The 13,882-nt window shown below is 50.4% G+C and overlaps 1 long non-coding RNA gene across 1 annotated transcript; it reads right to left on the bottom strand.

The window, feature by feature from the left end:
* Positions 1-9,590: 9,590 nt before the first annotated feature.
* On the bottom strand, positions 9,591-11,798 carry LOC121136622. The gene is made up of 3 exons (XR_005873664.1): positions 11,380-11,798; positions 10,793-10,851; positions 9,591-9,974 (listed from the first exon to the last, which is right to left on the bottom strand). It is a non-coding gene; the product is annotated as an uncharacterized LOC121136622 (long non-coding RNA).
* Between the last annotated feature and the right edge of the window lie 2,084 nt (positions 11,799-13,882).

Genomic DNA, 13,882 nt, shown 5'->3' with positions numbered 1-13,882 from the left:
GCACTGGCCCCTGCTGGAACAAGCCAAGCCTGAAGTCCGCCTGTGTCTAGACTTCCCAGCTGTGAACGCTAACACATTCCTGTTATTTAAACTAGTTTGGCTATCTGCTTCTTACACCCTAACAGATTCACCGATGTGCTTTTCCAAATGCAGCATGTCGATCACTGACTCTCAGCTTAACAAGACTGTGTGTGAAAAGCATTGAGCCCTTAGCACTCACAGGCATGCCGCAGAATCAAGATTTCCGCTCCTTCCCTACTGGATTCAAAACAACCACACCATCAAAAATTAGATTTCCAGACTTCACATGGAGAGATAGACTCATTAGTCTGGACTGTTTGGGGCTTTTTCAAGTAATTGCATGCCTTGGGAAATATTACTGCGATGTCCTCATTTTCCCCCTGAGATCACGTATGTGTCACACTAACCCACTTGGAATTCAGAGCTAGCTTGAACACTAGCTGCAGAGCTGAGCACACCACTGGGAACTGGCGGAGTTTAGTTAACATTGTCATAATTTCTTTCCCACTGTTCTGCTAGCTGCTTGGGACCTGAGCTAACAGCATCTCTTCAGGATGACAGGCAACTCTTCCCTCCTTGATGTGACCCAGCTCCTTGAGCCTGGTAGCTCTCGGGTCCCCAGCTGGAGGTTATTCCCTGCACCCGAGGGTCCCTGAGCTGGAATGAGAAAGAGAGCCAATCTCCTGCCTTCTTGGCCCTGATTGAAACAGCTTCGCCTCTGTGAGGTACAGGAAAGGGTGCCCTGAACCGGAGAAACTTTTCCAGCTATTCATCTGGGGATAACTTGAGACCTCAAGCCACAGTGCTGGTGTTTGCTATGGACATATGGCTCAAAAGTTCAGGTTACCAAGTCACACTGCTAATACATTGGCACCGATGTCCACCTGCATCTAAGTGCAGCCCATTTCCTCCCCCCCCCCCAGCATTTCACAGTAAGGGGTGCATTGTTGCAGTAGGTTCCCATGAGCTTCTCCAGATGTCTCTAGAGTGGGGGCCAGATGCAGATGCTGCCCCAGGATACACCTGCATATCAGCAGGGAAAGGAGGATGTGGGGACAGATACAACTCACCATTTCTGTGACTGTGACTGAGACAGGGCCATTATGTTCGTACTCCATGAAAAGGCACTGCCATCAGGCCACAGCCATACACAAGGACCAGGACACACTGTTTCCAATGGACAGCAACTAGCCAGTGCCGTGGGGACACCTGCTATGAAAGATGGGTCACTGAAGGTGGTTGTCCCCCAGCACTGACATCCAGAACTGTGCTGGCCACTGTGGGGTGTAGGGGTTATTTCCATCTTCAGTGCTGGCCCTCTGGTTCTCAGCACTGTACTGACTCTGGTTCTCAGCACTGTACTGACCCTCTGGTTCTCAGCACTGTACTGACCCTCTGGTTCTCAGCACTGTACTGACTCTCTGGTTCTCAGCACTGTACTGACTCTGGTTCTCAGCACTGTACTGACTCTCTGGTTCTCAGCACTGTACTGACCCTCTGGTTCTCAGCACTGTACTGACTCTCTGGTTCTCAGCACTGTACTGACTCTGGTTCTCAGCACTGTACTGACTCTGGTTCTCAGCACTGTGCTGACTCTGGTTCTCAGCACTGTACTGACTCTGGTTCTCAGCACTGTACTGACTCTGGTTCTCAGCACTGTACTGACTCTGGTTCTCAGCACTGTACTGACTCTGGTTCTCAGCACTGTACTGACTCTGGTTCTCAGCACTGTACTGACCCTCTGGTTCTTGGCACGTTGCTGACCACTGTGCTAGCCCTCTGAAATTTTCAGCTGCTGCGGCTGCTGTTGCTGCTGCTGCTTGAGTGATTATTATGCTGTGGGCGTCCCCAGCACTGAGCTGCCTGATGGGCAGGGTCATGTCTGGTTCATCCTCCCCTTCTGGCCCTGAGAAGGGGCTGATGTGTGCAGTAGGAACCAGGAAAGACAGGGACATTAATTATGGTACATGGTTTTCTGTTCCCAGGAGAGCAAAGTCAAAAACTATGTGCCTGTTGTATGAGATACCACCTCTAGGTCCCAGGATATGGCAGGCTGAGTTACTTTCCTTATCACACTCACTAAATACTTGTCACATACATGCACAAATGGACACATGAGCAAATACACAGTGAAATCCACATGCACACACTCATGTGCACATGTATACATGAACACAAATACACACACGCACATGCACACACACATGCACAAATGTCCCCCATGTGCACACTTACGGGCATACACATCCATGCTTACATACACACTCACCAGCACATGCATAAATATGCACATGAGTGCATATACATATATGCAAATATGTACAATACACGTGTACATTCACTCATATGTGTATATACATGTATGCATGTACACATGCACATTCACACATCATGTATACAGATACATACATGCATACATATGAGTACACACACATGATATTGCCTTCTTAGTTTGATCCCTCACCTCTGCATGGAATATTTATGATTTCTAATAAATTTAGGCCATGGCTCATTAGCCTGTCCAGCCATGGCTGGAAGCCACAAAGGTCCCATGGCTGGCAGTTCCTCTGTGTTTCTGAGCACACTGTACTGCACATGCCACAGTGATGACCTCACAGTAACCGGCTCTGTCCCAAGCCTGGGACAGCGCTCATCTTTCAAACCAGATTAAAAGAAAACAAGAGTGGGGCCATCCCCAGCTCGGGAGCAGGGCCCATGCCCTGCATGGAGAGGCTGGAATGTGCCTGTTCATTACTATTTATTCTCCATTAGTTACTGTTTGACATACAGCTCCTGCTGAGCTGGCTGTGCACACCCCTCGCCTGGGAGGAGGATGGGAGTGACTGTCCAGCTATGAGTGGACTCCTCTCCCTTGACTGGAGAGGGTACCCTGTCACTGTGCCTGCCTGGGAAGGGGAGCAGGGAGGCCTCAGGGAGAGAAAAGATCCAGGTATCCATCTCCCACACACACAGAGAAACTTACAAGGACTGTTTTGCTTCCTTCAATTTAGGGGCAGAGTTGAGAGAGAGCTGGATACCTTCATCCCAAGGACTGATGGGCAGAGAGTAAGTCAGGAGCGGGTGGCAGCCAGCCGTAGGTAGGGGAGGGACATGGCAAGCAGGTGTCTATGGGGATGAGGCAGAGCAGGTGTGGTGGATAGAGGCTGTGTGTTCTTTCTGTGGGCATTCTACAGTGGTGCTGCGGGCAGAACAGGTGCCCAGAAACCAGGTAGTCACTGGGTACCTGAGGCTCTGCTAACGAGACCAGGGACTTGGACTGTGACCTGGCAGCCCTTGCTTCCCAGCTTGCTCCTCTGTGGAGGGTGACAAGGTGAGGCTACCTAACTCCTGGAGGTGCTACACTGTGGCACACGTTGCCTGCACGCATGCTGGAGCCGGCCAGGCCAGGACACGCAACAGAAACAAGGGCTCATTGTTCTCCAGCGCGCATGAGTGAAACTTCTTCATGCTCCACCACCTCAGGAGCCAGTAAAATCCCAGGAGGTGCCCATAATCACCGTGATAGTCAGGCTGTGGACTCAGCAGGTCACATCCAATTCTCCCCACACTGCCTGCAGTGTGCCAGGAGTACACAGTTTGGTAAGGAACAGAGCGCAGGCTGCCAGAGGTGAGGGAGAAGCCATGCTGAATTTAAAGTCAGGGCCAGCTGGTTGCAGAGCTTGACCCTGAGGCCAAACGTCCTGCAGGGAATAAAATAGATACAGGGAAAGACACAGAGTGTAAGCAAGAAGAATTCTGTGAGGCAAAGTCACCTGCGTCCCAGACACCCAGCCTGAAAGGTGTGCCTGGCTAGAACTTGGGAACCATCCTGGGGTCCACTAGGTCACTTCTCACAAACAGGACATTTTTATCATCTCCTGTCTTCCTCTGTGCTGCCCAAACAGGCAGACCCAGTCAGCACACGGCCTCCACACCTTCCCAAAAGCACCCTACCCACCAGGCCCACCCAAACCCTGTACCAAGCTCACACTTATCACCTCAACCATCTTTCATAATGGGAACCCATATAATTCTGTGATGAGATGAAACTGCATAAAGGTAAATTCATACCCATTCCTGTCACAGAAGGGGATAGGGACCCTTGGGTACAACCGGAGCCGGTGATTTTAGATGATGCAGCCAAGTTGACTCTGCTTCAGAACTGGTCCAGTTGGTTTTATGCATGAGTTACTATCTTATTGCACTGACAAAAATCCTGACAGAAAGGAACGACTTAATTAAGGAAGGGAGTCTTTACTTTGGCTCACTAGCTCAAGGCTATGGTCCATGGGGGTGGGGATGGTGGGGGAGGGCATGGTAACAGGAGCTGGCAATGAAACTTATTACATCTTAGTGGATCAGGAAGCAGATAGCCGGAGCCAGAAGTTGACCAGACTGTAACCTCCAAGACCCTCCCACCTAAGAGATCTACTCCTCCAACTGGACCCCTATGCCCTAAGGGTTCCACAGGCCCCTGAAACAGGACCACCAGCTAGGAAGCAAGTGTCCACACACAGGAGCCTATGGGACATTCCACATTGATGCTGCCCGGGGAACACTCACTGCAGCGATTCAGAAACTACTCAAGAAACAGCTATATGGTGTTCTATGCCCTCTGATGTCATCAGCTGTAAGATGGGCTTCATACTGAATCTTTATAATGTCACCAAGCATCCATTTTTCAAGAAGCCACCCACCCCCTCTTCATGATGATAATGGTTTTTCTTTTTCTTTTCTTTCTTTCTTTCTTTTTTTTTTTTTTTGAGACAGGGTTTCTCTGTAGCTTTGGAGCCTGTCTTAGAACTCTCTCTGTAGACCAGGCTAGCCTCGAACTGCCTCCCTCCCAAGTGCTTGGATTAAAGGTGTGAGTCATCACCTCTTAGAAATAGTGGTTGTTTTTAAGGTAGACTGTGAGTCCCCACGGGGCAGGTTGCACCCTTGGCTGCCCATCAGCACCACAGAAGTAGATGTGAGCCTTACTGTGCACAGGCTTCAGAGTGATTGATGTGTGTGAAGGTGTCAGTCCTCCAGACCCTGGCTGTTACTCTATTACAAGGCTGGGAGGTAGCCCAGATGACTGTCCTGGCAGCGTAGACTTTGAGGAGCTCAGTCAGAAGAATTTACTGACCTTGAAGTCATGGAGGCTGAGGACTTATATAATTTAGTGAGGATGCTTCAGACATGTTTCCAAGCATATGTAATAGCATTGTTGGTGGCTCGGCAAGGCTAGGGGGCAGTGGGAGTCCCACTGCTTTGTGCAGGGATATAGCCATGCCTTCCCACCACCAACAAAGGAGCCTTTACTTCCTTGGCATTTCCTCTATTTAGCTTATCTCTCTGTGGGCCTTATTTTCTTCCACAGAACGGTGCTGACCCCTAAGGGTACCGTTGACACTTCTAGGCTGAGGGTTGCTTGCAGTATTAGGCAGCAAAGGGACCAGGCAGCTCCCATGAGGTGGCAACTTCTGACACTGTAAACCGAAGAGTCAGAGACATGGGCCTCCTGCCTCCAGTTGCTTGGCACTCAGGAGCGCAGCATCTGTCAGTGGCCTGTGACGGGAAGCCTCCCCCCACACACTTTGAAGGGGCAACAGATGGCTGAGGAATTCGTACCCCTGGGAGAACTGTCCCAAGAGTGACAGTTTCTGCTGGTCAAGCGATGTTCCCCCCAGGGAGGCTATCTCCTACGGAGCTGAGGTCCTTGGGAAGGTAACTTTGAGAGCCACCAAAAGCCTCTTTTCAGACGCTGGGAGCGGCAGCAAGCAGCCTGGCAGTTCTTCAGCAAATCCTAGAGAAGGAAATTGTGGGTGAAGGGGCCACACACAGGATAAAGCGGTCTTGTGAGTAGGAAGGATGGCTGTAGGCGGCTCCTTTCAGATGACAGAAAGTGGGTGTTAACCGAGAACCTTCCCTCTCCCCAGATGGGTTTGAGCCATGCTAAGCAGCTGGAATCCTCTAGGTACAAAGTCGGTGCTGTCATCCAGCTCCAACTAAGACTTCGCTACACTTCTTGTGATTCTATGGGATGGTCTTAGGTCCCCATTGAACAGTAAAAAGTGAGGCCCAGGGCCAGTCTCCTAGTCACACAGTTCACGAGACTGGAGGAATCACGGTTTAAATTTAAATCCTTCCAGCTTCCGACTTTATTGTTGAAGTAGCCATGACAGTACACTCATGCCAAAAGGAGTCACTGTTGAAAAGTGCTTAGAATGCCTGCTGACATGAAGGCATTAGTGAGGTCATCTGCATATCAATTTAGAAAGCACTTTGTATTTGTTCCAATAATCAGATACACAAACGTCTCGCCAGTCATTTATTATAAAATCCTCCACATGTGACTGTGCCCAGATTCGCCTCCACTTCCCAAGTTCTGCACACATCACTGCTGTAACCTAGAGCACCCCCCTCATCCTAAACATGTTCTGTTACCTGGAGCAGATTGCAGGTCTCTGTGTGGCTTCTGTGAATGTAGCTGGCATCGCTCCACCCTTGATCTTTTTCAGGGCAGGATTATAGGAGCAAAAGATAGAAAGCCAGGGAGCACCTGGCCAGGCGGAGCAGGTCTGTCCCAGCTGAGGCAGGAAAGTTGCAAATTCAAGGCAAGCCTGGGTGATTTAGTAAGATCCTAACTCAATAGAAATGATAAAACTGGGGTATGCAGCTCAGTGGTAGAGTATTTGCCTAGCATGTGAGAGGGAAGAGGGGGAAAAAGAGAGGGAGGGAGAGAGGGAGGGAGGCTTACTCTTTCTGTATCCTGGGCACAGGTGGCCTTGGAGACCTTTGGGTGTAGCTTCAATAACTGAGAAGCTGAAATTCACCTGGCATAATTTTATTTGTTTAAATTTAAATATCCAAACCTGGATAGTGGCCATGAGCTGTTAACCAGAATCTTAACACTGCAGCTCAAAAGTCAGATTCTGAGCCAGGTGATCAGGGTTAGAAACCCAGCTCTGTGAGCAGATGTCTTGGTCCCCTCCTCTGTTGGATGAAGACACATCAATGCTCATTTGCCCTGTGGAAGCTTGTAAGACAATGATGAACCTGTGTGGAAGGTACCTAGGGGGTCCCTGGCACATTGCAGATGCTGCATAGGTGTGACATTTTTAATTTAATGTAGAAATGAAGATTATCATGCTGCTGTTTCTTTTTCATTGGAAGCTTCTAGACCCTAAGCCCAAACCAAGAGTGATCTTCAGGCGTGGCAAAAGGTCAGAACAGAAGGCGCCGAGGAACCTGAGTGCAGCTAATATCAGCAAGCAACAGAATGAGACAGAGTAGGATTGGCCTGGGAAGAGAGGTTCCGGGGGCTGCCGTGACTAACTGTCCCTCCATTGACAGGAGAGAAAGTGTGTTTTCTGGGTAAGGAAGGCATGTGCGGACACTATGGTCTTGTGAGTCAGGCCAGGGATAGGATTCAATAGTGACTGTTGCAGGGTTTTGAGGTCATTCCATGTCATCTCATCATATACATGGAGCAGGCAGGTGGGGTCTGCCTCATCAGGCCCCATCTTCCCTCATTCCAGACTGAACCTCCTCAACGTTCACTCCCCATTGCACACTCAAGTCATGAAGTAAGAGAGACCAAGCCAGGGATCACTGCTAATGCCCCAGACTGCATCGATGCTATACTTCCCTGCTCTGAGTCACTGTTCTGCCTGTCCATAGCCGGCTGGCCCAAGGCCACGCCCATGGGTGAAAAGCTGAGAGGGCAGTTGGGGGTGTTCCCATTGCATCACGGCTCCAATCTGGAGTGGTCAGAGGATGTGTGTGGGAAGAGTCCTTGTTTCACCATGCAGTCTCTGGGGCCGCTTCAGGGGATTTGGCTGCGACATTCACCTCACAGACAGGAGCCTGACCTCAGGGTGGTTACGGCTGGTCTTCTGTTAGATAGCATCTGGACCAGGCATGTCCTACACTGACATTCCTAAACACGCATGTGGCCCTTGGTGCTCTGGACAGCATCAATCCCACTGTTCTGGAGCACATGAAACTATGCAGGGTACCTAGACTCTGCAACGACCTCTTAAAATGCTAGCCCGGCCACTGACTGTCTGTGGTCCCCTTAGCTAGTCACTGTTCTTCCTGCAGTCCTTGGCAGAGCACAGTTACTAAGGTGTTTAGTTTTGGGAACACAAGTGTTCAAAGCACCTATACTGAGAAGCAAAGTGGGGAAACAGCCCAGCCAGTAATGAGCTTGTCTAGTGTATTGGTTTGAATAAGAATGACCCCTGCAGACTCTTATATGCTAAAGCTTAGTCATCAGGGAGTGACACTGAGGATTTGGAAGCAGGACCTTGTTGGAGAAAGTATGACATAGATGATGGGTTTTGAGGTTTCAAAAGCCCATGCCAGGCCCAGTCTCTCTCTCTCTCTCTCTCTCTCTCTCTCTCTCTCTCTCTCTCTCTCTCTCTCTCTCTCTCTCTCTCTCTCTCTCTCTCTCTCTCTCTCTCTCTGCTCCAGCACCATGCCTGACTGCTGCCATGCTCCCCACCACGATTGCAATGATTGCAATGAACTAAGCCTTTGAAACTGTCAGCCCCCAGTTTAATGCTTCCTTCTATAGGGGTCGCCTTGGTCAGGGTGTCTCTTCGCAGCAATAGAACAGTGACTGAGATACCTTACAAGTGTGAGGACCTGGATGCATCCCCAGAGCCCACATAAGGCTGGAAAAACGGCTCAACTGTTAAGAACACAGGCCGCTCTTGCAGCGGCCCCTGCAACAGTGCAACAGTGGCTCACACCACCTGTGACCCCAGTTCCAGAGGACCCAATGCCCTCACTGGCCTCCCTGGGCAATAGGTATGCACATGGTGCACAAGCATACACATGGAAAAACACATTAAGAACAAAAAATTTAAAAAAGCTGGGTGTAGCGGAGTGGCCCGTGATTCCAGCAGCGGCAGAGGCAGGAGGACTCCTGGAGCTCACTGGCTGGCTGAAACATTTCTAGGCAATGTTTCAGGCTAATGAAAGACCCTGGCTCAAACAAAAGGTAGGTGGTGTCTGCAGAAGGGCCTCCCTAGCTGTCCTCTGACCTTTGCACACTTGGGGGTGGGGGTGGGGAGCCAGGTTTCTGTTTGGTCCTGAGCTTTAGAGAAATGAGCACCTCAGGAAGTCAGAAAATGCTTCTCCAACCCTACACGGAGGCTGAGTTTAATCCTCAAGCCTGGACTGGTGTTCTGTCCCTGAATCTCCATCACTCACTTAGGCAGGGTGCATGGTGACACATGACATAGCCTGAGGATGCATGGCCACACCTGGGTCCCTGCCAAGCAGTTATGGAGCTCTCATGCTCTGGAAAACACCTCCCCTCAGGCATGGGGCACTGGAACTGACCTGCTCAAGCTGCCGGCAAGGGAGAGCGTCAGATCCCATGCCTGCGGCCCTATAAGGACAGACAGGAGGTGTGAGTGCCTCTTCCCAGACATGAAGAACAGCTTGTGGCATCCCGCACCCGAGTTCACCAATGATCCCCAGAAGGGTGTTTTATTGGCTACAAAATGCAATTTCACACCAGACCTGGGACTGCCCTCCCAGGCCCACGTGAAGTCTTTTTTTTTCTGCACTTGGTTTATTGATGATGTCACGACATGCCCTGTCAACCCTTAATTAGAACCATGGCTACAGCTCTAAGCTCCGTTTAAACCGTGAAAGCCAGGGCTTTGGAAGGGTCCCTCAGAGGGACTGGCGTCAAATGAACCAAGGACCCCACCGGCTCCCTGGGTGTCGCTGGGAGTGTTCCAGCAGAACCTAGGATCTTCCAAGGTGCTGGGCTCTGCAGGAATGCCAGAGTTTTAGGCCCATGCACTGTGCCCCCCCCATCACACATTTGCATCCCAAGGATCTCTTATTTGAGTGTAATTATGGAGCTGCTGTCATCCTGGAGCAGGGTGAACCCCTAATTGAGTATAGTTGGCATCTTTACAAAAAGGCATGGAGATGATCAGGGGATACTGTAATGACAAAGACAGAGATCAGGGTGACATTTCTACAGGCAGCAAATGCACAGACAGGAAGAGACCTGGAACCAGCTCTTGGGGCCTCTTCATTCCCAGTGTCCAGTCTCCCAATATTCAGGGTGACATATTTTGTGGGTTCACCGTCTTTGGACGCAAGGTGTCCAAAGATCTATGCCTTCTCTTGAACTCAGCCCCATTTTACCTGGTGCTGCCTAGTTTAGGGGCAAGGAAACCAAGGCTGGCAGGAGAGGCTGCAGACTTAGGTTGTAAGCAGGATGTCTCAGCCTTGGTGACCAGTGGCTATGGCTCCGGTATGGGGCTCAGAAGCTCCCCTTGTTTGTCCATACAAGACCCCTCATGGGGCTAAGGAGCTGCTCAGAGGGCACCTCATGCTGGGGCCACCAGACAGGCTCTCCCTGATGAATCAGTCTAACTCCAGGTCTTTACACACAGCCTCTCTGTCAACTGCTCAGAGCTTCTGTCCCCATTTATATCTCGTTTCTAGGCAGCAGCCCCCAACCCCCCCCACCCCCAACCCCCCCACCCCCCACCCCCCAACCCCCCCACCCCCCTCACCCCCCCCACCCGGTGCTCAGAACCACCCAAGCAAGGCAAACACACTTGGCGTGGCTGACTTAGGGTTTCACACCACTCCCCTTATCAGCTAAGTGACTTTCACCAGATGAGGTTTTAATGAGTTAAGCAAGCACTGCTATTTCTCTGCAGGTCTGTTTACATGAAAACAACCTACTGTGTGCACTGGTGATATGTGCTGATTTCATAGTTACAACAGTGACGGGTTGACAGCTAACCTGATCTAGTTGAGATGCCAAGGACTCGCCTGTGACTCACACTTGCGTAGATCTCTGCCCTGTGTGGAGACCAGAGACCACTTCACCCGGCTTGAACCCATCACCCAATTGGCACCTCCCACGTGGTTATCCAGTATGTGTGTTACAAAGCCAGTGAGGGCAGGATCCCCTCACCATAAAACTCCCTCTGTGAGGGTGTTACTTCCTAGATGGCCACAGGCAAAACACACCTCAGGTCTGGGTTGTTCTCATGACCTCTGATATTGGGCTTTGAGGGGCCTTAGTGGCCTCCCAGACCCTTTACAACGAAGGGAAGAAGGAACTTTTAACCACATAGCTTCCCCCAGATTCTCATCCCACGACTTGTGCCGCCTCGGATCAGGACCAGGGACTTGGAGCAAAGGGTCACACGGTGGGGAATGAGCTCAGCAGCTCAGTTACAAAGAAAGCCTGGGCTAAGGAACACCAATTGGTAACAATTAGAAGAGGGTCGGGTAGGTGAGGGAAAGTTCAGAGTTCAGTCGCCCTCTGGGTGTGTTTATCTATTGTTAACCTGTGACTGGCTATCAGCTTCCCCTATCTCTGACCTGGCTTGCAGTCTCTCAGGAGGTATTGGCACTCCACACTGCTCAGCCCGTTTCTGAAATGACAGAAGGCACATTTCTCCAAGTGTCTGAAGCATTGAATACCCCACTGCCTACCAGGAGCAGGAAAACACTGGCACCCAGTCCGGGTGGCAGGCAGGAGAGGTGAAGACTGTGGCTTGCTGAGAGCCTGTCACCGAAAGTGACAGCCCTGGAGGAGCCCAGCTCCTGTTTCCATAGGGGTATTCTGCCCGAGGTGGCAAGGTCTTCTGGCATATCAGGAGTAGCTATTTGTCTGCGTCATAGTTGCGATGTTCCCATTTTAAAAGCACCGTAAATCAATAGATACGCCAGTGGCTGTTGAAGACTCCCAAAGTTATGGAAGGGCTTGCAGCTTCTCTGCACTTGTTGACCAAATCCTTACTCATCACACAGAGGAACAGATTCCGGTGTTGGGAAAATAGAATGCCCGCTGGTGAGAATTCCACAGCTACACCTACGCACTCTGTTCTGGGGGGAGGGGCAAACTGAGCAAGGTTTCCATGGTGATTTGAGAGATGCATTATCAAGACCCTATGTTACCCTGTGAAGGCAGCACCCACCTTATTCTTGGTTGGGCCACTTCCTGTCAACCCTGGAGTCCCTGTCACTTTGGTCCCTCCCTGTAGCCTTCCACTCATGGGCTCACAAGGGTGTGTCTGTGTCATCAGTGGTCTATGCATCTTTATGAGGTTGGTGACTTCGATGAGAAACCTGATTCTCATTTGCGGCTCTGCTTCCCTACCATTCTCCCTGGGGAGTGGCACCCAATGGCACAGGATGTCATAGGATGATGCAGGGTGACTTCTCTAATGGGGCGGAGCCTCAGGAGTGTGTGTGTGTGTGTGTGTGTGTGTGTGTGTGTGTGTGTGTGTGTGTGTGTGTGTGTGATGCTGAGGTGGCCAGCCTTTTTCGGCTGGATCACTTCCATGGGACGTTCTCATCCTGCCAGCTCCACAAGCAGGTCTCTGCCCATTGGTGCTTAGAACTCACAAAAGGAACAGTAAAGGAAAGGCCTGTGGTCAGGGACACATCTGGGGGAAACCGGGTCTTGGATTTTGTGGTTGAGTGCTGGTGATGTTCACCCATCTTCTCAAGGAAACCAGCTCTGTCAGATGTACCTTTTGTTAGGAGATGTCCATTTGTTGGCAGTCTCTATAAGGCAATAGAATCTTCTAGGGAGCTGTATAGCCTGAAACCCATGTACATTTGGAATCGAGTGTGTGTGTGTGTGTGTGTGTGTGTCTGGGGGAGGGGATGACAGGAAGGGACTAGAAGCAAATGGGCACATGTCCTGCTAGGTCTGATTCTAGGAATAACCTCATGTGTGAGCACTCACAAGTATATTGGGTAGCTAGAAGACAGAACCAGGCTAGGCATTTGGGTAGTAAGGCCAGTGAGGACAGCTGTGAGCATCTGGAAAACTGGCCTATAGGCCACAGACAACAAAGCCAACTGAGGCCTGCTGTTGGGTTCCAGTACCAGAGCTTTCTTCTCACTGAACTGGGGTCTCCCCCCCCACTCCACCCCTACCCCTCTTGCTCTGGCTAGTCCCCAGGGCAATGCTGTCTCACAGTCCAGGTCCCCTTCCAGGAGACATGGAGTCCCGAGGTGGAATGAACAGCAAATAGACCAACAGGTCAATTCCCTTGGATACAAGAGGGGCATGGCTGCTGCAACCTCTCAACTTGGTGCATTTTGTCCCAAAGCCAAGCACACTCACGACACAGCAGGAACCAGGACCAGCGCTCAGCCCCTCTCACAGTCACTTACTTCCAACCCCGCAAGCCTGCCTTCATAGCTGCCCGGAGCTGAGGCTGAGCTCCAAGTTCTCTGCTCTGCGGCACTTGCACTTGTGCTTGGTAGCTAACATGGCAAAGTCTTTTGACTTAGAACTGGCGGTGCATGCCATGTGTGGGAGAGCACCCGATGAGACTCCCTTACCTTCCTGCTATCATCTTCTCATTGTGCTTGTGTTCTACAGGGACTACTGCTTGGTGATTTGAATCTTGGCTATGTATCTGCCATGAGGATTGTAAATTTTCAGGCTGTTTATCACCTTTCAATATTACATTATACATTTAAAAAATATGTTCTGTATCATTTTGTTTTGTTCAACCTTGAACAAACCTGGCTGAACAAATATGTATGTATGTATGTATGTATGTATGTATGTATGTATGTATGTATTGCTTTTGACATGGAGTCTCATGTAGCCCAGGCTAGCCTCCAACTCACTATGTAGCCAAGGATGCTCTTGAGCTTCTGATCTTCTTCCCTCCCCTTCCCAAGTGCTAGGGTTACAGTCGTGAACTGCATGCCTGGTTTGTACAGTGTTGTGGGTGGGACTTCGAGCATCCCCAGTTCTGAACAAAAAGTAAATCCTCACTGATGATCCTTATCTTGGTTCCCTTTTTATGTGAGGCTAAAATTTGCCAACTGTTTTCTCTCACATGAAGAGACCTCA

Source organism: Mesocricetus auratus, unplaced genomic scaffold (genome assembly GCF_017639785.1).
Source record: "Mesocricetus auratus isolate SY011 unplaced genomic scaffold, BCM_Maur_2.0 Super-Scaffold_6723, whole genome shotgun sequence".
Lineage (NCBI taxonomy): Eukaryota > Metazoa > Chordata > Mammalia > Rodentia > Cricetidae > Mesocricetus > Mesocricetus auratus.
This window is presented reverse-complemented; position numbering and strand designations above follow the sequence as displayed.